The sequence below is a fragment of the Zonotrichia albicollis genome, chromosome 7 (genome assembly GCF_047830755.1).
Source record: "Zonotrichia albicollis isolate bZonAlb1 chromosome 7, bZonAlb1.hap1, whole genome shotgun sequence".
Taxonomy (NCBI): domain Eukaryota; kingdom Metazoa; phylum Chordata; class Aves; order Passeriformes; family Passerellidae; genus Zonotrichia; species Zonotrichia albicollis.
In genome coordinates this window covers 42,263,135-42,286,738 of record NC_133825.1, presented here as the reverse complement: position 1 = coordinate 42,286,738, position 23,604 = coordinate 42,263,135, and the positions used below count along the sequence as shown (strand labels likewise).

Below are 23,604 nucleotides of genomic sequence, written 5' to 3'. Positions count from 1 at the left end.
ATAACTGTTTTATCTGCCTTATAGACCAACTAATTGGTGACCATTAATGTCCAGCCTATTACACCCACTTTGTGGTGCTGCAGGTCACGGAATGATGCTGTAGCAGAGCAGAGACAGATCTTCTGAACTGACTTCTCATCCTCCAATCTCCAGATCATTTTCTTTAAATCTCACCCTTCTGTATAGCTGCACTGATGTTTGGATAATTTGCATATGTAAATCTGAACCAAAGAGAAACCCTCATGGCTACTGCAGAGAGGCGCCTGCTAAACGCTGTAAATTGAAACGCTTTCCTCCCCAAGCTAAAATAAAAAGTGCCCTGGAGGGTAAATTTCTGAAGAGTTTGTGACTAACCTGATTAGTCACTCTAAATTGTGATAGATGGAAGGAAAAAGCAGTTGTCAAACAAGGAAGAAATTCCAATAGAAGAGTAAATTCAAGGATGACAGTGATGATAAATTCTTACAAGCCTTAGAAAAAAGATCAGCCTTTTGTGCAGCTCTCATAAGGAGCGCTGAGTGCTCACTGTAGAATGGGCTGCTGTTTGGGTAACTGTGGGAATGTGGTGGTGACTGGTTTTGAAAAGAAAAAGAGCACCTCATGTCCAGATTATTCCGCATTTATTTTAAGGTACCTGTAACTAAATTTTAAGAACTCCCCTTCCTTGCTCTTCCTGAGCTTGAGACTGCTGGGCCAGGGGGATGTGCTACAAGAAAGGACAGTGTTCAGGGTTAAATAATTTCAGATTAAATTCAGGTATACATTTTTATCTGTCAGTATTGGGAAAACTCAGCAAAGTTTCTGCTTAATTTTTGCCACTAATAATTTCTAAATAGAAGTCAGATGTTTTCTAGGGGATGTGTTCTATTTGCAACAGGAAGGGACTGGATCTGTGAAGAACAGAGGAGATTGAACAGTGAACTCTTCTAGGTTGATTATTGCTTCATGCTTTCTTCTTACTAAAATAAATAAATAATTTTCATTTTTAAACCTATCTAAGAAGGCAACCAGTGTTCTGTTCCACTCTGAACAAAATTTATCCTCTGGAACTGGTTTAACAGGACGTGGAAGAAAGGAAAATAAAATATATCCCTGCCTCTGTCCAGAAATGCATTTGTTTAGCTGGCTGAAAACTAAAGGGAAAACACCAATACATTTCATTGACTTTTTTCCTGCATTTCAAATTTTCAAATATTGCTTAAACTTAACAATTCCCGCCATTTCTCAGATCAATATCACACGGTGAATACAAGGGTCTGATATTGCTAGTGTTGATAGCAATTAATTAGTTCGGGACACATACAGAAGAACTGCATGAAGAATTGATCTGTTCTGTTTTCCAATTAATTTAGTTGCTTCAGCATTTGAATTTTCACCAGTACGTGCACATTAATAGCACCCAGGAGCTTCAGTCATGGGACAGAAGATTATACATTACAAAAAGGCAGCCCATGAGCCTGCCTGGCTGTCACTCAACTTGGCACCAACCCTTAATGGGTCTGGCTAGTTCCTGGCTGTGAATTATGTGAAGTTTCAGCCAGAGAAAGTCTGAAATTTTCTTCACTCATGAGTCTTTCCTCAACAATTGAGGATCTCTAGTATCTCTAGTAATGTGGTCATTTCTAACCAGTGAGGTCAGAAGTAGTGACTTCTCACATCCATGACAATGAGTTTTATTTTGAGCAAGCCATTTTTTTTAGGAGATAGGAACATTTCAAAATGTAGAAGTGAAATTGTAGCAAGATCATAAATGAATGATGCTTTTCGGGGGCTTGGAAACAACATCATCATCAGGCACTGGTGTTTCCCAGTACCTGAACATCTCAACCACCTGCTGTTCCCTCAATTGCTTTTTTTTCCTTGTTTTGGGAAAAAAACATATCATTCTATCCCATAAAACTGCTACAGTGTTGTCAACACACAAAAATTGTGGACACTTGTCATTATGGGCAAAATACTTCAAGCATCTCTTTGGAGATCAGGAACACCACTACAGTCCAAACACAAGAGCTCTCTATTATCTTGCTGACTTAATCTGAAGCAGGAAGCAGATCAAATCTCACAAGAAAAATCTGGTTTTGTGAGATTTCAAGCCAAAAAAATGCATTTTTGAGAAGTGTGTGTGCACTCAACTCCATTTTCCGATATGCTCACCACAATTCCAACCATTGGTTGGATAAACTGACAACTCTAAAGGATTCCTTCAACTAAGCCTGGCTCTTGGTTAGATGGGATAAGTGCTCTGTTCCTGCTACTGCATGTGCATTTTTGAACTGAGAATTAAAACATCATGAGTTCCACTCCATCTAAGATTTGGCACAATCCCTGCAGAGCAGTAGATTAAATCAGGATTTCCCAGACTTCCGGCTAGATGTATCCTGCTCTAATAAAAGCTTTTTTTATTTGTTTATTGCTTTAGCTCATTTCCACTAAGAAAATGATGCTTTTGTCTAACCATAAATCTTTCAGGACTGCAGTCTGAGGATCCTATCTATACACTGGTAGACTAGAGGAGAGAATTTTCTCATGTTTTCTGTGGTAACATTCAACACAAACTATAAAACAGGATCCATGGAATTTCTTCTGTGTTTCAAGGACTTACTGTATGTGTCCTTTCCCAATAATAATTTCCACTGAAGAAAAAAAAATTAGCCAGAAAACAAATGAAAACCAATGATATTTTGGTTTATTTGAGAACTGACATATCAGATGCAGGGGTGGGCATCCTGGGTAAAACCTCATTGCAGATGTTAACTGTAAAAATGTGTATAGACATGCTGCTCTACGCGAAAGGTCTCAGTGAAACTTCTCCCCCCTGATTCAAATACCTGTGCAGCAGCAAAAGACCTGGATTTTGGCTGAATTTCTGTTTTTTCTACTGGTCTGCAAATGACTTTGTGGAGTGGTGGTGGTGGTGACACTTTGCAGCAAACACTCTGAGGTGTGACCCAACTAGTGATAATATAAATTATTTCCTCATCTAGTTAGATGTCCCATAACTCCAAGAGCATGATAAAGTTTATCATGTAGTCATGTAAAGTCATGTGGAGTTTCATTACTGATGAATGCAGCGCCAGGCATGGTAGGAGGCATCATTCCAGCTCCTCATGCACATGAGTGGTTTCTAAATTAACTGTGACCACTCTGGAAGATGACCAGGGCATCACTGCACAAAGTTATGTGGAAACTTCTGCTCCCCATACAGGAGAGAGAAAAAAACACATTCTTTACAAATACAGGCCCTGAATTCTTAACATGACAAAATTGTCAACAGGACCTTTCAAGTGTTTCAGGCTTGCTGGATTAACAACCATGTCTTTTTAATCACAGAATTCCCCTCTAAACTTTCATGCCTCTTTTCTAAACTATGAAACATCCTCTTCCCACAAGAGTAGAGCATGGATTGAACATGATGGCAGATGAAATAGCAGCAATCATGTATTTGGTAAGTGCCCAAGGTACCCCCATCCGTGCTCAAAAGTCGGAGTCTTGCTTTTGCTAAGTGCCTTGACTCCAACAGGTTTGTCAGCCATTCCCTGGCAGATAATTGGGCATGGAGAGGGAGGATTGCTGCATGTGCTAACCACAGCAGTTCCCTCCATCAGACCTAAGACCTCTGCATAGATCTTTGACAAAAAATTCATCTTCCTTACTGGGTGTGCAGGAGAGATGATACATCCTTGAACAGCACTTTGTTACAACAACATGTCACAAGAGCTAATATTGCCTTTAGCAGTGCATGCATTAGAAGTGTGATAGTTATGATAGTATGATAGATATGCTAAGTGATTTTTTAATAGACCTTGTTAAACATGTGAGTTTCAGAGACCTCAAGCTATCTATCACTAGAGCAAGTTTTTTTTTTTTTGTCTTTCTAGGGCTTAGCAAAGCGAACTAATTTTTTTCTGTAGATTTTTTGTACACATTTATTTTCAATAATACCAGGCCCTCTGAGAGGATGTCCTCTCCACAATCCTCCTCTATGTGGGAGTGGGAACTCCCAAAAGCATCACCTGCAATTGCAACTGAAATAAGCCATGAGAGGAGATGGACCAATGGATGGAGTGTGCCAACCTAATTAGGGAAACTAAACCCAGGAAAGGACAAGAACAGTTCAGAGAGGTAGGGGTTTGCCAGCAGCTGGAACAATTGAAAGCCTGAGGAAAATGCAGTCTGCTTTCCATCTTGTGGATGAATGCCACCTCCTCCTTTCCCACTCATGCCTTGGTTTAAAGACTCCTTTAATGTTTATTAAGAGCACAACACACTACCAAGGCTGCAGCTCACCCCTATATGGGAACAACCCTGTCCTCCCCACTTCCACAGCTGGCAGTGCTGCTGGAAACATGGTGGGATGGGTGAAACTGTATTTACACTGAGTTTTGCAGCTGAACTCAGCACTGAATTCCAGTGTGGACAAGTTCTGAGACAATAGAAGAGGGGAGGAGGTAGCCAAGAAGTTCAGGATGCTTCTTCTCAAGGGGCAGCTACATTGGTGGTGTCTAGGGCAAATCATCCCCCCTAAGGTATAGGATTCCTGGCTTTTCTAGCAATAAGCCAAAGCAAAGGGTTTAGAAACAGAAGTAGGAATTCCCTTTAAATCAAACAAATAGCTTGGATTCCAGTACAAAGGGTCAACAAAGAAGGTTTACTTCTGGTACCTGGAACGGACAAAATACCTTGAAACTATATAATGAAATGAGAGGAAAAGATACGGTTTCCCCACTACTGCTGACACACAATTAATGTAAAATAAGGAGCTTGTTTGGTGTTGGTTTGCAGTGATCCATCCCCACCGACACAATGAGGGCTAATGAACTAAATCTGAAAGCATCAGCATAAGATTTTGACAAATGCATTGTTTGCCTATTGAGAGGGTAGAAAATGATTATAAATGACAAGCTGGGCTTGTTTTCAGGCATGGACACTCCAGGAGCAGTGGCATTATGGCCTCAGTTGGCTGTTCTCTGTGTAAATGATTTCACACTTCTGCTACTGAATCAATTGGGTGTTTCTCCATTTAAGAATTGCCAAAATAAAATATCTGCTGCTCCACAGTCAAGGCATGTTCTTGGCTCCCAGGGAGGAAGAACGGTTTAAAATATCTGGATTTTTTTTATTTTAAAGTGAAGTGTTGGTCACAATGTAGTACACTTTCACTGCTCAAGATTCAGGGGGATATTGAAAATTTTAAGCAATTATTAGCAAACATGGTGGAAACACAGAATACTGTACTACAAAGTTGAATAAAAACTCATATTTCATGCCTTTTTTTCTGAAAGGACAAGGGAAGATGTATATTTCAATATTTTAGCTATGAAAATTCTGGACACCAAATAGGTGAAGGTAGGTTCTGGTAAAACTACAGATCATATAATAGTCAAATGTAATTTAAATTCTGAAATCTCTTATTTCAGCATTTCTCTCAAAGAAGATAATGACCTACATAGACATCTCACAATCTAACTTTGCTCCTTGTTTCTCTGGTCTGCCAGTTCTTGGGCAGAAACTCTGTAACAGTTAAAATTCCCCAATGAGGTAGAAAATGTTATAGAAAGAGCAGGAATGAGAAGAGTTTTGGCTGATTTACTGCTCCCCTTTGCTCAGTTCTGCACACATCTGTGCCATTATAAACATAATGAATAATAAATCCAAGCTCATTTTTAGGGCTGCATCCATTGCAAGTATAAATACACAAAGGCAAAGGATTTCTCCTTGAAAAGTCAGCAAGAGGGAGTTTTATGTAATTCTTATGAGACTTAATGAAGCCCTGAAGATGAAACAATCTCCATTTTGCCTTCATGGGAGCGGACTGAAGCGAAACTGTACCTTTCATTCCTCTTTACAGAGGGAGGTTCAGAGCACCAGCAGGTGGGCAGGTTTAAATCAGTGCAGCGCAAACCTGGCAAAGCCTGGTGCCTGGGCTCAGTGCAGGGAGCCACATGAAGCTTGGATGCTCTGAGCTGCCTATCATGAGGTGTCCCACATGCTTGTCCAACCTCCAGACTCCCAGGGGATGGATTCCAGTGTGGGGACTCCTCTGGGTTGTGTTGATGCAGCCAAGCCAACCTACAGCTCTAACCCCAGGCATGGTGTTGTTGCATGTGTGGTCTCAAATCACCATGCTCACTGAGGTTATTAGCATTATTCTTCATGCAAGGAAGCAGAGCAAAGACCCAAGAAGAAGAGATCCACGTTTCCTGCACCCCAGTCCAGATTTCTGCTCAATTCTTCTGCCCATGGATTTCCCATCGCTGGCAACTCTTGCCATCTGCTTATCAAGGAGACTTGTCACTGCAGCTACTCTTCCCTAATTTCTCACCAGGGAATGCATTTCCTAAACTTCTGTACCTGTTTGATCAGGGTTAGGTTAAACAGAAACAGGCAGGGCTTTACTATTGGAGTCCACATGATGTTGAAGGGATCCAATGCTAGCTCCCAAATGCTCATGCACCCTTGGAGATGCATCTCTAAAGATATCTTCCTGCAAGCCACAGGTGAAGCAGGCCTGGAGAAGAGGTGTGCTGATCCTTTCTCCAGCAGTCCCTCTAAATCAGGAGGCTGAGTTGCATAAGGAACATCCTTCTTCACACTTGTGACTTGGCACTCTGTGTCTCTGGCAAGCCCAGGATTCTCCCTGAACAAGCACACAAAAACACCCAATGTGCAAACTAAGAAACACTGGCTTTGCTTAGCTTTAGGTGGTGCAAATCCAAACAAAGTTACTAGTGTGTCATTTGGGAAAGAATTAGGAGGATAAACTACTGAAAGAGTTTTTCAGGACATTTGCACATTCCAGGAATCCAGTGAGGTTGAAATGAGTTCTCCTCCTCCCTGCAGGGTGTTCTCAGAGCACTGGTGTCACCCAAGAGAGCAGAGGTGGAAACCTCTTGGCGTGACCCTCAGGCATAATCCTACAGTCCCCAGGCCAAATTCTATCCTGACAAAGATAAAATGGAGGGAAGAATTTTTTCCTACAAACCTCAGGCTGTTTCTGACTGTTGCCTATTGTCTCAGGTTCTGACACAGAGTCCATTTTCCTTACCCCCCTCTCTCAGCCATGCAAATCAGGCAAAGCGGAGCGCACAATGGAACTCCAACATCTTTTCAGATCAGTGGTTCTGAGCCCCCTTGAGAAATCCATAAAGGCCCTCCCTGGAGTATTTAGCAGATAATGCTGCCTCTTTCTGCCTGCGGTGTTTTGAAAAGTGCAGCCCATAAAATGTGTCTGACACTGTAGAGCAAGTCCAGCTTCCCCGCGAGCGCCGCGGCACCAACACGGCTCCCATTGTCAGCCCTGACCCGCTGAATGCAGCCAGGCCAGGGGGGATTTCTGTGCCCTGCACAGCAACAGCACATGACTTGGAAGGGAAGGGAACTTCTCAAGGAAAGCACATTTGATCAGTCATAAAAACCTTCCTGGAGATGCACGCTGAACTCTGTGTGTGTATTACAGCTGGCACTGTTAACACCTCTTGCTAAGCTTGCGTGAGATTTTCCCACACAAGACCTGGTTTGGTTGCTTATGACCTACTTGGTCAGGCTTTAACAGTTTGGACAGATTTTTTTCCATGCAGAATTGTTGCTTCAGGAAGAATATATATTGGAAATTTCTGCCAAGACAGATTGGGCTTTTTTCAGAGTGAGTTTACAGGGAAATACATTATTTTTGCCCCTGTTAAATCTTACAAAGATTTTATTGAAGAAATGGTTTTTTACCTCATTGCTTTGGTATTTGAAGGGAAGGTTTCTGTACTAGAGATATTATTGTTAACCCTCTCTTCCTCCCTGTTATACTTGGGTCAAACTGGGAGCTCACTAAAAAAGAGCAATTTCTTCAGACATGCTAGAGATAGGCAGAAGGTATCTCAGAGGTTGCACAGGATTTTAATTATAAATGTGTCAGCTTAGGTGTTCCTGCACACTAAAACAGAGAGCTGGGAAACACAAAGTTCCTCTTGCTGCTGCCCAGGCAAGGACAGTGCCCAAAGAAGAGCTGGAGTTTTGGGAAGAGCTTTCACTCAAGGAAATTCTCCTCTGAGATGGAGTATATCCACCTCCAGACACAACACCTGTCTTTGCCCATCCCCAATTCTCAAACAGAACACAAAGGAGCGTAAGACGAGCTCAGAAGGGTCAGGGATACCCTTCCTTCCACCTCCCATCCACTACTTTGCCTCCCCCATATCTCAAGTCCATAAGCTCTATCAGCAATGGAACGAATTGCATGAGAAAGTGCAGGGGATGGCAGGAACATCTGGGCCACATACTGCACATGCCACTGCGAGTTAACCTCTCACACGCTGCTGTCGGATGCTGCGCACGTCAGGGACACAGCTGTGCTTCACACGCACAGCTCCTGCAGGCAGGACCCACCTCGGACTGCTGAGGAGAAGAGGAAAAGAGAGAAAAAGTGAAGAAGAAGACGGAGATGGGAGATGGGAGGAAGGCAAGGCAAGACATGATGGATCTTTATGGCTGAGGGGTGGTGCATCACAGCCGAGCAATGCAACAAATCCTTGGAGAAACACCTCTTGCACACCCTGTGTGTAGTGCACCAGCAATGCTCTGCATGAGCCAGATTTGGTTTAAATGGAGACAAAAGGGGCAAATCCCAGTGGAAAATGGGAAGGAGGGAAGGGAAGGTGCAAAGGGAAAGAGACTCTCAGAGCACTGAGTTTTTGCAGGCTCTCCTTGACCCAGATAATCAGCAGAGCTCAAGCTGACAGCAGGGGATTTAAACACTTATAGGGGGAGCTCAGCTGGATGTCTCAAGGGAAAAAGGGTTGGGAAATGCAGTTCTGTAGAAAAGACAGAGAGAGAGAAAAGAGCTGTTAAGTAGTGAGAGAGACATCTGCAGCATAGCTGTTCATTTTGGTTACACTCTGCTCTGAGCTGGCAATGGGAAAGCATGAGAAAACACCTTCAGCATCCTGAATCTTTTGAGAAGAGACAAAGGAAAGGGCCCAGGCAGAAAGTCAAGTCAAACAGGCATCAGCAGCCCAAGTCCTTGGCTGATCTTAGGTACCAGGGATGCTACCTTGCAGGAAAGGACCTCCCAAGATCTGCAAACTGATTAAAGATGCTTCCCACAGGCCAATGTCCCTGTTTTAGTCTTCCATACTCAGATGGGCCAACACACAAGATCAGGAGAGATAGAGAGAGGCAAAATCCAGAGCACAGTGCCTTAGGAGGAACTCTAAAACAAGCCACTTGTGAAATCAGTTCATCACTAGGACGCAAAATGGTCCCACTTCCAGGCACCATCTGATGAGAGGCCCTTCAGTGCAGTACTCCATAATACAAATTATGTAAATTTGGACAGTTAAAGATTGTTTACTTAGAGATAGGATTAATGTTCTAATTGATTAACAGGCATACAGACATGTTCTAAGCAAACAGACATATCTGCAAAGAAGAGAAAACACTTGCAGAAACTCTGAAGGCTCTGAAGGCTGTGTACCCCCTGAAACTGCACCCTGGGTAAAAGGAAATTCTCTGTTCTCCTGGTAGCAATGGCAACAGGGGATTTTCATCCTGCTCCTGCCTTGCCCACTCCCAGTTATGTTCTGTTGAGCATCCTCTGATGTCTTCTGGAATCATTCCCTTTGCAAAAATCAATGGGGTTGAAGAATAGGTTAAAAACAGAGACATCCATCCTAGGATACTTTTTTAAACAACACTTTCTATTTCAGAAGCACTTCGGGTCTTAGGGACCCTCAGTCTTTTAAAACTCTGTATCAATTAGAATAAATGAAAAGATTTTTAGATATTTAATTACCTCTGTAAGCATATCTTAAAAAATATATGCCCTTAGAAGAATACAGGTTTATATATGGCATTTAGGATCCATTATGCAAGTGGCTCCAGATATGGGATTCTTCTCACATTTCTCTGCTTCAACAATAATATACAACTCACATATGCTCTAAAGACAAGCTCTGCAGAAGCACTAGACAAAGAAAGTACCAGAAGAATTTACACACACACATGCACAGTTAATTTTCTGCTTGTAAAGCAAATGAATGCTTTATTACTTGTCCTTTCTCTAGGTCAAATTACTCCACAATGCTCATTAAATCTGACTTTTTCTACCCAGGATGTTTTAAGGAAGCACAACAGAAGGGCACAGTGACCACTGTCTGTTAGAGAATTACAGAAGCATTTGGAATCAGCAGTTGAGATTTGCAGTGGGGCTGCTGTGCACACACAGGCTGGGGCATCCCAATCTCCTTCCAGCCCTTTCCATGGCCATCCAGGCCATGGGGCAGGATTGGAGCCTGCACTGGGTGGGAGGTTTCTCTCTCTCTGCCCCTGCAGCCTGCTTCCTCTGCAGGGTGTGTGGCTCACCCTCAGGCCTTGTGGAACACCCTGTAAATGTGACCTACTGTGCTGTTCTTTAAAGACACCTTCATAAAGCACAAATGTGCCTAAATGCTTTTGCAAACAAGACTACCCCCTGCCCAAGGTGCCGTGGATCAGGCCTCACTCCTGTCCCAACACCAGCTGTGACCTGGCCCAGCCTTTGCTGGCTACCTGTTGGGCTCAGTCGCGCACTACCACGGCAAATGTGTTTTGCCTGTCAGGGAGGTCAGCCAGTTTTCATGCCACAAGAAGGGAAGTAATCCATTTAACAAAAGCAACACGTTTTTATAGCTTCTGGAAACACTTCTGTTGCAAAAACAATAAGGTGAAGGAGCAGGAGGGGGCAGTCCTATGACATTCTTCAAACAATGGGCCTTTTCTTTTAATAGGTGTTTATAGAACCCCAATCTTTCAACACTGTGTGTCCCAAAATATATTAAAATGCACTGCATGCAGCTAGTTAGGATTTTTATTTTCTACTTGTTTAAGTTATTTACACTGGTGCCTATTGATACAATGTGAGTGCATCAGGTGCAGACTCCATTCCCCATTCCCCCAAGGCCATGGCACTGCTTTTCCCTGCTCAGTTCCTTTCCAAAGACTAGGTTAGGTTGGGTTGGTAATGTCATGCAGATTACCTTCTTGGTTTAAGAATTATTTGATATTATAATGATTGAGGCAATATCTGCCTTGGCCCCTGGTGTCCATGTAAGGATTCTGCTGGCTGTACCCCACATGGGCATGACAGCATCCATACAAGGAGTGAGCAAGAGACAAAGTGTGTCATGCCAAATAGCTTAAACCAGATTAAACACATATTGCCCAATCCTACAATAAAGGATTGCCACTATTACTCTGACCACTGACTCTAAAAGCCTTTATTTTAAAACTGCACTATCTGGGGTAGGACATTTGGAACAACACACTACTATTTTGGGATCTAAGAGCACACACACACAAGGAATTAATTCATCAGTAGTTAATCTGGAATGATGTCATGCATGGACAACTCCCATTTCCAAGACTGTGACAAATATGGGGGAGAAGAGACTGTGAAGTGTCTTTAATTCCTTTTTCTCCTATGCCCTGTATCCTGCAGCAGCTCCATCCCATCCTTCACGGCAGTGAAAGGGAGTTTCAACAACAGGTGTTCCCTCCAGTGCCTGATGAGCTCTGCAAAAGGGACAAACCTCATTGCCTGGCAGTCTGGGGGCGAGGAGGAGGAGGAGGGCTAACGTGGGGGTCTTGCAAGAGAAAGTGAGTGGGGAGGTTGGAGGGCAGCCCTTGCAAGAGGCTCAGGGGCCGCTTTCCAGTGCTGGAGTGGACCAAGGGCTGCCTCTGGCTCTGCAGGGTGGTGCTTGGAGACATGTCCCCTCAAATGGTCACCAGACCTGGAGCAAGCCATTTGTTAAAGGGAGAGTTTTTTCCAGGGTCCGCAGCATGCTGAGCTCCTCTGCTCCCGAGTAGTGGTGCTTGGGTGACTGGTTTTATTCCTGCCCTTCCCTGTGTGCTTTGGGAGAGCCCCAGGAAGAAGCAGAATTGCCGGTGTGGAGGCAGCTGGCTCTGACTCTGTTTACACGTCAGGGGGTGCTCAGTGCCCAGCTACCTACCTCCCTGAAAGGGAAGGCTGCTCATACAATGGGGACCTAACAGACTGCATCTGTTTTGTCTTAGTCTGAAGCATTCCTTTCTGGTGCTAACTGGGAACAATTTAGCTGGAATTTCCAATTGAAATGAGCTTTTTCAACTTCTATATTGACAATTTAAGTTCTTCTCAGGCAGGGGATCTGCCGTGTGTTTTACAAATAGGCCAACGAAATCTCGGTGTTTTTACACGTTTTTACTCAGACCAAATCTGTTTTTCTAAAGCACTGCCCTTTTACTCAAACATGGATTTCAATGCACAGTCACAGAGGGTACCCAGTAACAGCCTATGCTGCAGGAATTTGGATTTCAATCAACTTGAAGAGATTGAGGAGGTGGGTAAAGGAATCATCCTGGAAAATACTTTGAGAGGAAATTGTTTAGATGCATCTGCAGTTATGTGCAACACAGCCTACACAAAGAGCAGAACTACTTTCATTTAGATGAGAATGACCAGACTAAAGGTTCAGCACTGTGTCTAATAGGGAATCATGCCCTGGGAAAGGATGCAAGTAACAGGGCAGGATTTCTCCTATCATTTCTCCTGTCCTTACTCTGTACTCTTTTCCAGCAGTGACTGATTGTGGCAGGTCTATGCATGGGATCCTTCTCCTAAAATGTCATTATCTCATCTCCTTTTCCAAACCATCTCACCTCACCACACCCTGCAGTGGTACACCCTGCTTGTGTACCCCACAGCATGGCCCACCACCCAAGGATTCCATCCCAAATCCCAGGGACCCTCAGGGCTGCATGCAGGGAACCAGCTGGGATGGAGCAGAGGGAAAACCCCTCTGAATATTGCCCATTCCTGTCACCTCAGGAGTGGCACAAACTCTGCAGAATACCACATCTTCTTAGAGCCTCTCTACAGAATCAGAGAACACTGGCCTTGGAAATTAATTGAGGCAAAATATGTGTTAAAAATCATGGCCGCTTTTCTTATGGACATAAGTTCAATAAACTTATTTAAAATTAGGCAAGCCAGTAAGCCTTGGCAGATGGGTAGCTAAGAATATGAGCCAATTTGTTTGAGACAAACAAGGAATGGACATAGCAAAATGAAAACCATGCTGGCAGCTAGAATTTAACCCAGATCCCCTAAACTCCATTTCAGACTTAAAGTGATCTGTGATGCTTCAGGATGGGTAAAAAAGGGATATAGCAGTCTTGTGAGAATAAATATGTCAAAGAAATAGAGGTGCTTGGGGATGGGTGACTTAGAAAAATAATACGAGCATAGAAGAAAAGATAAAAGTTCCTGCACAGTAGAGGAGCAAAAGGAAAAAAATTACTACAGAGATAGGAGGAGTAAAGAGGAAGGGGGAGGGAGATCTTCCATAAACCATGAACTGATTCATAAAACTTTGGAGGTCCCTCATGACACCAAGCCTGTAGATGCAAATCTAATTTTCCTCCTGGAGAAAGACCTGATGACACTCTAGAAAGTCTTTATTTGTCCATTAAGGATCCCTTTGCCCAGGACCTGATAATGCTATTCCTCAAAAACAGAGATACCAAATATCTTGAACTGCTTCCTTCTCCCTGCTCTGCAGCATTTATCTGTTCATGTGAATATCTTTATTGATGACCTGGATGAGAGGATGGAGTGTCCCCTCTGCAGGTTTGAAGACAACAAGGTGGTGTTGATCTGTTGGAAAGCTCTGCAGAGGGATCTGGACAGGCTGGATCGGTGGGATGAGGACATTTGTGTGGGGTTCAACAGGGCTAAGTGCTGGGACACCTCAACAAAGCACTACAGGCTGGGGCCAGTGTCTGAAAGTGGCTCACTACAAAAGGTCCTGGACCAACAGTGGTTGAACAAGAGCCAGGTGTGCCCAGGTGTTCAAAAGGCATGTGGATGTGGCACTTAGGGACATGCTTTAGTCATGCTGGGTTAATGGTTGGACTCAATTGTATCAAAGATCCTCTGCCCCCTAAATGATTCTGTGAACCTTGCACTTCTTTCCTCCCTATTTCCAGGCTGCCTTTGCTACACAAGGAACGTGGCTGCTGCTCTGCCACTGCCCTCTCTGCCTTCAGTGCCAATTGTTTGCAGTGGGGATCTCTGCTTGAGGCCAGTGGGCCTGAAGGGTCGTGTTCCCCTCAAGTCTTGCACTGGGACCTCACTCCAATGAATTCTGCAGCTGTGCCAGAGAGTCTCAGGCTCCTGCCTAATTCACTATCCACATGTGCAGGGAGAAAAAAAGAACTACTTCCCCTTGCCAAAAAATTAAATAAGTTGTAGGCATCAATCACTCGCTAACATGCACATTTTTATTCTCAAACAGCTTCATTTAGAGTGTTTTAATATAGAACAGCCTGACAGAAACAATGCCTCCTAAATAGCTGTATGGGACTCTTTAGTCAATAGTACATACAGTAAATATTTATTATAACGTAACACAGGTTCTGTTTGTTTCTGCTTGTTTTTGCTTTTTATACTTTGCATTTGATGTGAGTGGGAGACACACCAAATATTGTAAATATTTATAAAGTATTCAGATTTGATATTATTTGCTCAGGTACAAATGGCTCCAGTTACTAGACTGTCACAAATGAGAAAACCACAAATACAGAGCAACACTGAATGAAAACACAGTGGAAACATGACATAACCACATCTACGGACTGCAGTAAACATTCCTCACAAGAAGGAACTAAATAAAGGTGCAAATACCTTTTTAAAGAGCTGTTTTGGCAGATATTTTAGAGACATCAGCTTGGTGTCAGGGGTTTTGTTCCCCACCTTCTAAGTGTCACTAAAATATCTTATGTCTAAACTTACATGCAATTAGCTTTCGGCTATTTTGTTTCTAAAGGAAACCTCACCCTGGAGAGCCTAGATAGATGGATGAGGTGGGGTTCTTTTTTTAAGACATTCAGGCTCGCTTTACAAAATAAATACCCCTTTAGATAAGCTACCTGAGGAGCCTTGAATATTTTTTTTTTTGTAAGACAGATGATGCAGAGGGTCACGGACCTGCTGTCATTCCCAGTTCAGTTGTGGGGACACTACCAGACTATTAGTCAATATGTTCTGGTTACCTTAGTGACTGAGTCCATCTCTTGATGCCTCTAAATCTTTCACCATTTCAGCTGGATCCTCTTTAGGCTGGGGGTGAATCAGAGGACCTGGCACTGGGCTGTGTTGCCCAACAGCAGTTTGGCCATGCCAGGAGAGGTCCCTCTCCATGTCCTTGGAGCCAGCCCAGCATCGCTGCCTCCTGGCCTTCCCAGATTCCAGCACTGGGCTCCAAGCCCACTGACCCCAGCAAGATGAGGCCCACATTGGTCATTCTGTGACAAGACACAGCAGGTTCATGTGGGTGTTTCATCACCCTGCTCTGGCTGGGGGGATTCCCACTGTTGTGGTCCCGGTTCCCCAATCCATCACAATTAATTTTGTCTACAGTTTTCACCAACCATGATTCCGAAGGGTTTTTCTAAGGCTGATTTGAGTCATAACCAAAGATCTGAACTGCAGACAAAATTTCTGGCTGGTTTGTGTTTTATCCTGAGCTATTTCCCCAGTGCTAGTTTGTCTTTTATATTTGCACAATCAATAATTTTCCTCGCTGATCATACTTGGTATATCATTTATTTCCGTTGAATAACCCCTCTGGATAAAGCATGATGAAGTAAATACCAGAGACAAACACAGAAAACATCTGGAATATGTTTTTCTCTCCAGCCAATTCATCATTTCAAAATGTATTGTAGGCTGAACTGGTAGCTCAAACAAGACTAGGTATTGATAATATGTTTCTGCCATTTTTGTTATTATTCTTTATTATAATAAAGTTCTGTTTTCCCCCTCATTGGAAACTCTTCTCTTGTTTTATGGTTTTTCCCATGGTGTAGTAACAGAAATGTATTATTGGCATGGCCTGTAGTTCAAGGTCTTTGACATTTCTTTTTTCAAATGTATCCCTTACAAGGGCCAAAGAAGAAGTTAATAAAAGCATTAAAACCACCTGTGAATGGTCATTTAAATGCCACATTTAAATTAATGACAAGTAATCTACACCTTCAAAAAATCCTGACTGACATGTAGGTTTACTTGCTCCCCTTCCAAACTATGGGCTAAGTACTAAAAATAAAGTGAAATAACTCTCAGGTGCTAAATAGATTATGACTCACAGCTGGAGGCAAAGAAATTGTAACTTTATCCCAATTACGCTAATTTAATTGGGTGTTAAAAAAATCCTGGGTTCCCAACAGTAGTAGCCAAGGCAAGGTTATAGACATCTAACAGGTAAGGGAGCCATCTCTAATTTTTTTGTTTTGTTTTGTTTTAAAAGGTTCTTCCTGCGCTGGTAGAAAAGCCTGTGCAGACAGGAATTTCTCCATGTAAAATTCGTTCATAGCAATAATGTTTGTGTAAGCAGCAGCGATCCCTTCATGTGGGAGGTGAGCTCACAGCTGTCTGACACTGTTACTGCTGTGGGCAGAGGCTCTGTGCTAGAAGAGAAGGGGTCAGGACACCCCCAGTTTATCCCTTCCACTCCCCAGGTGTGCCCTGCTAAAACCAAACCCTGGGATGGAGAACAAGGGCTTTGTGCCAGGCTTTGCCACCTTTGGGCACAGGGACACTGATGCTTTCTTTAATTGCTCAGAAAATGAGGATGATGACACTGAGCAGGGTTCCAGCACCCAAAGAAGGCATGCACTCATCCCCATATCCCATCTCATCCCATCTCATAGAGTCCACAGCAGATGATGAGCCTTTTCAAAACCCCCAGAGGGGCTGTGAGGACCTTTAAACCCACCCAGCGTGGGGGCACTCAGTGGTGGCGTGGGCAGAACCAGCAGCATGTGGCCCCGCTGGCCTGGGAAGCCAGGGAGCAGAGAGCTGAAGGCAGGACGCAATCTCCTGCTGGGTGGAAGAAAAGGGAATTACTTCCTCCCTGGGAATACCCTCCTGAGGCTTTTTCCTTCCCCTTTGGTAAAGATAAAAGAAACACGGTGCACCTCCTGTGCTGAAGAGCTCCCATTCCTCCCCAGCCTTCCTCTCCTTCTCCTTCTGCTCAGCCGCCTGAAAGCAGAGAGCCACTGGCAAGAGGAGTCAATAAGTAAAGAGCAAAGGCTGGGGAGAGAGGGGCACTGTGCTTTTGCTGAGCACCAGGAGCGAGGATGCTGGAGGGGTCAGCCAGGAGCCACCTGCAGGCCCAGCACCCCCTCCTTGCTGAGCACCTCCCCATGACAAGCCGTCACCTGGGGAGCCCCCACAAGCATCACCTGCCTTGGACTAGAAGGGGAGCGTGTTTAAGGGATTTCCTCTCAAAACATGATAAGCAAAGGCTGCTCTGGCCACACACATAATGAGTTTGGCACCAGGGGAGTGTGTTTCTCTTTGCCTTTGGTTCCTGCAGATTGAGGCTCCTCATGGCCCGATGGGCATGGCTGTGTCTGTGCCTTGTAGCCACAGTGTCCTTTTAAAGAGTCTCCTCTCTGTGATCTGCACATCCAAGGGGAGCCTTCTCTCACCAGTAGAAGTTGCAGCCCTGTGTTGTGACAATTTCCATTGTGCCAGATGCTTCTCCTTCAGCTTGGGATTGGGCTGCAGTGAGAGGGAGCTGCCTGAAACACATTAATTCTTCAGAATACAAAAAGCAGCCTTCAAACTTTCCATATCGCTTTCTAAGGGGAATAAATAGCTTCAGGGCCAAACATTTTTAAAACCTGAAATTAAGAATTACTTCACAATAGTAATAAAAATAACAATAATATTGTTAAAAAGCAACAACAACAAAACCATCATACGGCTAATGCAGAGATTCTGCTAACGAATTATATAAATAAAGAAGCTGTCAGTACAGAAGCAGAATGATGGGAATGAAAGCTGGTGAAGGAGACCCGAGCATCCCTCGGTGCCGACCCGGCGGGAGCGGCGGGGCCGGGGACGGAAGGTGGCAGTGCAGCCTAACGAGAGTCGAGCGCGTCCGCCTGCAAAGGCACCGCGCTTATCGTTTGTTTATCATGCCCGAGATGCAGGGCTAACAAGTTTAACCATTAAAAAAAAAAAAAAAACCAAAAAAAGCACCTCTTTAGATTTGGCTGTTATTTGTTGGTGGGTTTTTTTTGTTTTATTTTCCCTTCTTTATCTTTTTGTTGCGTTTTTTTGGTTGTATGGTTTTTTGTGTGTTTTTTTTTTTAATGCGCAGATCAAGCTAAAATTAAGGGGAAAGCAGGAGAATCATTTAAGAAAACAAAAGCGAGAAATACAAATAGAGATATAGTCCGGTTTATGCACGCACACAAAACCTAAACAAACATGAGACCTTTCGTCGAGGCGAGCAGAAAATCTAAGAGTTACAGTGTATTGTCACAGTCACTCACACATCTCTATGCATTTGGTATTTTTTCTGAGCAACGATCAAAAAAAAAGTTTTAAAAATATTTCCCATAGGCTACATTTGATTGATATATTCCTTTCAGATTTGTCTTTATTTTCGAACCTTATTCTACATTTTCCCCCAAATACTTTGTTACAGCATCTTTATCTTTTCTTTCACAAATAAGGGACAGTAGACATTCAGCGTAATAAAGAAAAACACTCTTGACTCCGTTTACTTCCCACTGAGAGCCAATTGAATACACGACCCATCAGAAAAGAACGATTTTTCATTAGTTTTCGACTTCCTACGACTGAAATAACTTCAGTGTTCAAAAAAATCCTTACCCTTCCCAAAACCAGAACAAATGAAGTCCAGTTCTTGCTTTGTATTTGGTTTACAGCATTCAATATTCATAAAAACAGCTTGAAAAAAAATCCAAGGGACATTAACTTCCTAAACTTAAAAACATATATCTATTTTATAATTATCTTCCCACATTTTCCATTGTTTGATATATTAGATATCATGAGGATAATAATTTAGGGCCTGATCCCATTAGTCTTTCCTCAGAGAAATACTATTCTTCAACATTATTTTTTTTCCTGTATCTGAGGTATTTACCAGGTGGATAATTCAGGGACAGGGTGGCTGGGGTCAGAGCCAACACCCCCTGAGCACTGAGCCCACTGAGCTGGGGGTCCCTGATTCCAGCTGAGCATTGCAAGGTGGCTTCTGCCCTCCCTGCTCACACAAGGCTCCGTCAGAGATGCTGTGGTTTCCTTTGCAGCATCCATGGCCTGGGAAAAGGGGACAGATTCGGACTTGGGACCAGTGCTGGAGTGAGCATTCCCAGCTTTCCTGACCCGCCGCAGGAGCCTCCAAAGTGAGTCACCCAGGAGCTGGATCCCAGTTTCTAAAAAACACACAGCACAGCTTAGCATTAAAGATACCCTCCAGAACATTTAAAAATAAAAGGGGAATGTATTAAACACAGCTTTTTGTGGGAAATTATAAGCTTTCATAAAAATGCTTCACACAGTGGGGAGAAAAAAAAAAAAAAGAGAAAAGGTCTTAAGTTTTTTCCGAAGCTTAAAATAAGTTGATTCTGCTTTAGAAATTGCACCCTTTTGGCTGAGGATGTTGTTTGTTTTAGGCTTTTTTACACAGTTTTGTGGAAATATACAGGCTGCAGAAGGGAGGAGAAAACATCAAGAAATGTGTGTGCGGTGGAGGGGGGGAAGGGAAGACTGACAATAAAATAGATCTCCCGCTAAATGCATATTCTTCTATTTATGTATTTGATAATGAGACAGAAATGCCCTTGGCACTCTGTAAACAACAGCTCCACAACCAGGAGGGAAGGGCAGAATAATGCATAGCTACGTTTCAAATCATAGACTATTTCAAGAGCTATTAGCATGCCAGCATGTTAGGTTATTGGGGATTTTAATTTTATTTTAAGCTAATGTTTACCATTCTTAAGCAATTTTTCTGTCTTACCTAATTGCTGTTTTTGCAGGTTTACAGAAGATCATTACTTGTGAAGCTCCTCTCTGACAAGAAGTTCCTGAAAAGGAATAGATGATTTAACTCTAATACTCATAAGAAATTTTTTAGCTTTGTATCAATACAGGAAAATGTTTATATAAACGTTTTTTATAATGTAAGGATAAATTTAGGGGTTATTCACCACAACAAGTTGGCAATGCAATTCAGAGCTCCGTAACTTTCAGAAAAGGAGATAGGAGAAGTTCACATTCATAATAAAAACAGGGGTTTTTTCCTTTGCTTTTAAAGATGATTTTTGCATTTTCAAACAACATTCCCTCATGATAACAAAATGTGTTTGTGTGTAATGTTTGCAGAGTCAGATGGTATAGCTATCGTATGATTTAAAATTAAACAATGTAATTACCATTTGGCAACCGATATTTAAAGCCGTAGCAACTATTTCTTCAGATATTATTTAGACTGTATTTAAAAATACAAATGAAAGCTATATTTTTCCTGTACATTGATCTCAACACCTTGGAGCTGGAGTGCTTCTTTCCTTCCTTTTTCTTTCTTTGTATTTTTTTTCACAAAACTCCAAATTATTTCTGTTTGAGAAAAATTTTTGTGATATCCTGAATAAAAAGCTTTTCTACAGCTGTTCAAGAATCCTGCTGCACTGAGATGGGGAGTGGAGAGCTGCAGGAGAAGCTGGAATATCTTCAATTGGATTTTATTACTGAGTTTGTGCCTGTGTTCTGATCACTGGATATGGAGATGGGAGCTGGGGATGACTGGTAACCATTTGGAATTAACATTTCTTCAGTCATCCGATTCAGGGTGTTTAACAGTTTCTAAAATTAACACCAACAACGATAAAAACCCACTCATTTGAATTACAAGATGCATATAGGCATCTGGTTTCGTTGAAAGTGGCTCATTACCAAAATTTACCACAGCTTTATCTTCGTCCTCTGTTTATTCCAATAATTAACCAAGTCATCATTATCTGTTAGTTACAATGAATTTTTCCAGCATTATAGGTATGTAGAATTTTACATATTTGTTTTTAGAAGCCCATCACATCTATTGGAGAGAGAAAAGTGGGATATAGAATTTCTCCTTGTAGCTGCAATTCTTTTCTGAAGCTCATGCTACAGAAAACAAAGGCATTATATTCCACAAATCTACTATGGCCAAACCAGGAATCAGAAAGGCATTTTACTTCAAAATATCTGCATGAATTTTGAAAGTTATTTTCAACTGGATGTGTAGAAATGCCCATTCTTCTATTTTCTTGGTAGGTATTATGTTTATTTAGCTCATCAGGGGTTTTTTTTCTCTCTCTCTCTCTTTAATAAAATATATTTTTTCTCATTGATTGCTGAGCTGATTAATTTAGTTAAAATAAAAGAACACAAATCCTCCACTGCGGTGAGAGGCAGAACTTTTCCTGCCCTGTTCCTGGTGCCGTTTCCACCCATGAAGTGTGTCACTAAGCAGAGCAGAAGCCAGCACAGAGACCGTCCCCGGCAGCACAGGCAGCGCTCCGACCCTGCCGCGCTCCCCGGTGCGCGCAGGCTCCAGCACAGCTCCCCAAGCTGAAACCACATCTCCTCCAGTGCCCGTCTCACATGGCAATTTGGGATAGAAAAACACTGCTAAAAACGTCTCATTAAGGGCTGAGAGGGAAGCAATTTTTATAAGGGGTACAAAAAAAGACAATGAAAAGGGACATTCTTACAATTCCTCTGGATGCTTGAAGACAGAGGCGTTTTTGTTTTATTTTGTTAAGCTTTTCCCCAATGTTCAGAATTTTTCCAGCCCAAGCAAAAGATTTTATTTCTATTTTATCTTTTTACTGCCTCATTGTGCCTGTAAATGTTGACTTTCAGGGGATTTCATAATAGTAAAAGTATCAGCCAGAGACATCAGCACTGTAGAAGTTTTGCAAATGGAGGATTAAAAATCTTCTGATGCAGACATTAAAAATCAAGCAAGTCAAATTATGTCAAGCAATGTCACTTGCATGCTAACTTACCTAATGGGAAATACTCAGTGCACTCGCACTGCAAAGATCTTGGCTCAAGAACTTCTCTTGCTAACTGCAGTGAGAAATAACCAACACTGAGGAATTTATATGAGCAATATCTCCTCTCTCTGCTGATAGCTAGCCACATGTATGCCAGGGTGGCACGAAGCATTGTTATCTCGTAAAACACCGCAGAGCTATCAGCTTTTCAGGGGGTGTGTGAATCATGAGGCTGCCTTAGCATGAATGCATTTAATTGTGTGAAGAGGGTATTTCCCAGCATTTGCTTAAACCTTCAAGAAACAGCTTTGCTTGTCAATTGTCACTCCAGTTTGTACTGGAACAAACAGGGAGCAGAAGCACAAGAGAAGAGTGTTGTGGGAAAGGGTCTGGGGGTAGGTTCAATTGTAAAACTCCAGAAAAATGCTGGGAGTGTTTTCTTGTGGTTTAATTTCTCATTCCCCAAAGTGCTCTGCTTGTTTTAAGATGTTGAGCTCAGGCTGGAGGCCAAACAAGCTCTTGAGCCATGGGTGGGAAGGAGGAGCTCCTCCTGGTCAACCAACATGACATTACAGCCTGGCCAGGTTGTGGGGCCAGGCTGCTCTGCTGGGGCCAAAGGAGGTGAATTTTTGTGCCAATGGACCCTGCTGGGGCCAAAGGAGGCAGATTTTTGTGCTAATGGACCCTGCTGGGTCACTGTGGGGTGTCCATGGCACACAGCCCTACAAGGTGGGCACCTACAACCAACTTTTCTCAGGGGACTTTCACAGCGTGCAGGACCCTTTGCTGCTCTTCTCACCCCCAGAGGCATCACAAGGACAACACACTGTCCCCATGTCACCCCAGCAGGACTTGTCCCTCCATGGGGACACTGTGCTGATGGGTCAGGACACAGCAAAGCCCAGCCCAGATTACATCCTTGCTGCCCCAGAGCCAGGCAGTGGCTGCATGTTGAGCCAGGAAAGAGAAACGTGGGCTCCTGCAGCCGCTGCCTCGCATGTGCCAAATGAGAGGTGCTTTTCCCCTTTTCATTACACGGGTTTCTTAATAAAAACTGAAAGAGCTTTTTTTTCAGAAAATGAACCCCAGGGGCCCAATCAGTGAAATACATTAACCTTTCAACTGTCAGCCCCCCCCCCCCCCTTGAAATTAAGCAATACCAGCCCTTGAAACAGCTAAATTACCTTCTTATTTTTTAATTGTGTAATGATGGTCCAACAAAAAAAGGAGCAACTCAGGACTAGTAAATATTCAATGAAGAAATTTATTGTAGTTCTTATAAAGGGAATACCCACAGCTTTCTTCACATGGACTTAAATCAGGCAGAAACTGGAGCGATAGGCATAAAATGAAATAACGGATGCACTATTTCTAGTGGGATTTACATCACCATTTGGTCTAATTATTCCTGATATTTCACCCATCATATTAGAAGCTTCTTCAGGGAAAGAAATAACAGTTTGTCTCCTTGAGAACAAAGAACAAAGTGTCTCTTTGCTCTCAAGAAACTCAGCTATCACTATGAAGAGAAAGAATCTGTCCATTATCAAGAAATCCCACTAGAAATCTTGAATATCTTACCAAATAATTCCTGAGCACACTAAAAATACCAGCAAATGAAAGAGGGAGAAACTATGGGACCTTGGAAAATAAATAAATAAAGGAGGCATCATGGATGCTCCACAACCCACTCATTTTTTTTCTCACAGAATGATATTAATCCAATAACCA

The 23,604-nt window shown here is 42.8% G+C and overlaps 1 long non-coding RNA gene across 1 annotated transcript; it reads right to left on the bottom strand.

The window, feature by feature from the left end:
• Positions 1-18,061: 18,061 nt before the first annotated feature.
• LOC141729504 (uncharacterized) lies at positions 18,062-22,024 on the bottom strand. Its single transcript, XR_012581009.1, has 3 exons — positions 21,883-22,024; positions 19,851-19,917; positions 18,062-19,263 (listed from the first exon to the last, which is right to left on the bottom strand). It is a non-coding gene; the product is annotated as an uncharacterized LOC141729504 (long non-coding RNA).
• Positions 22,025-23,604: the final 1,580 nt, after the last annotated feature.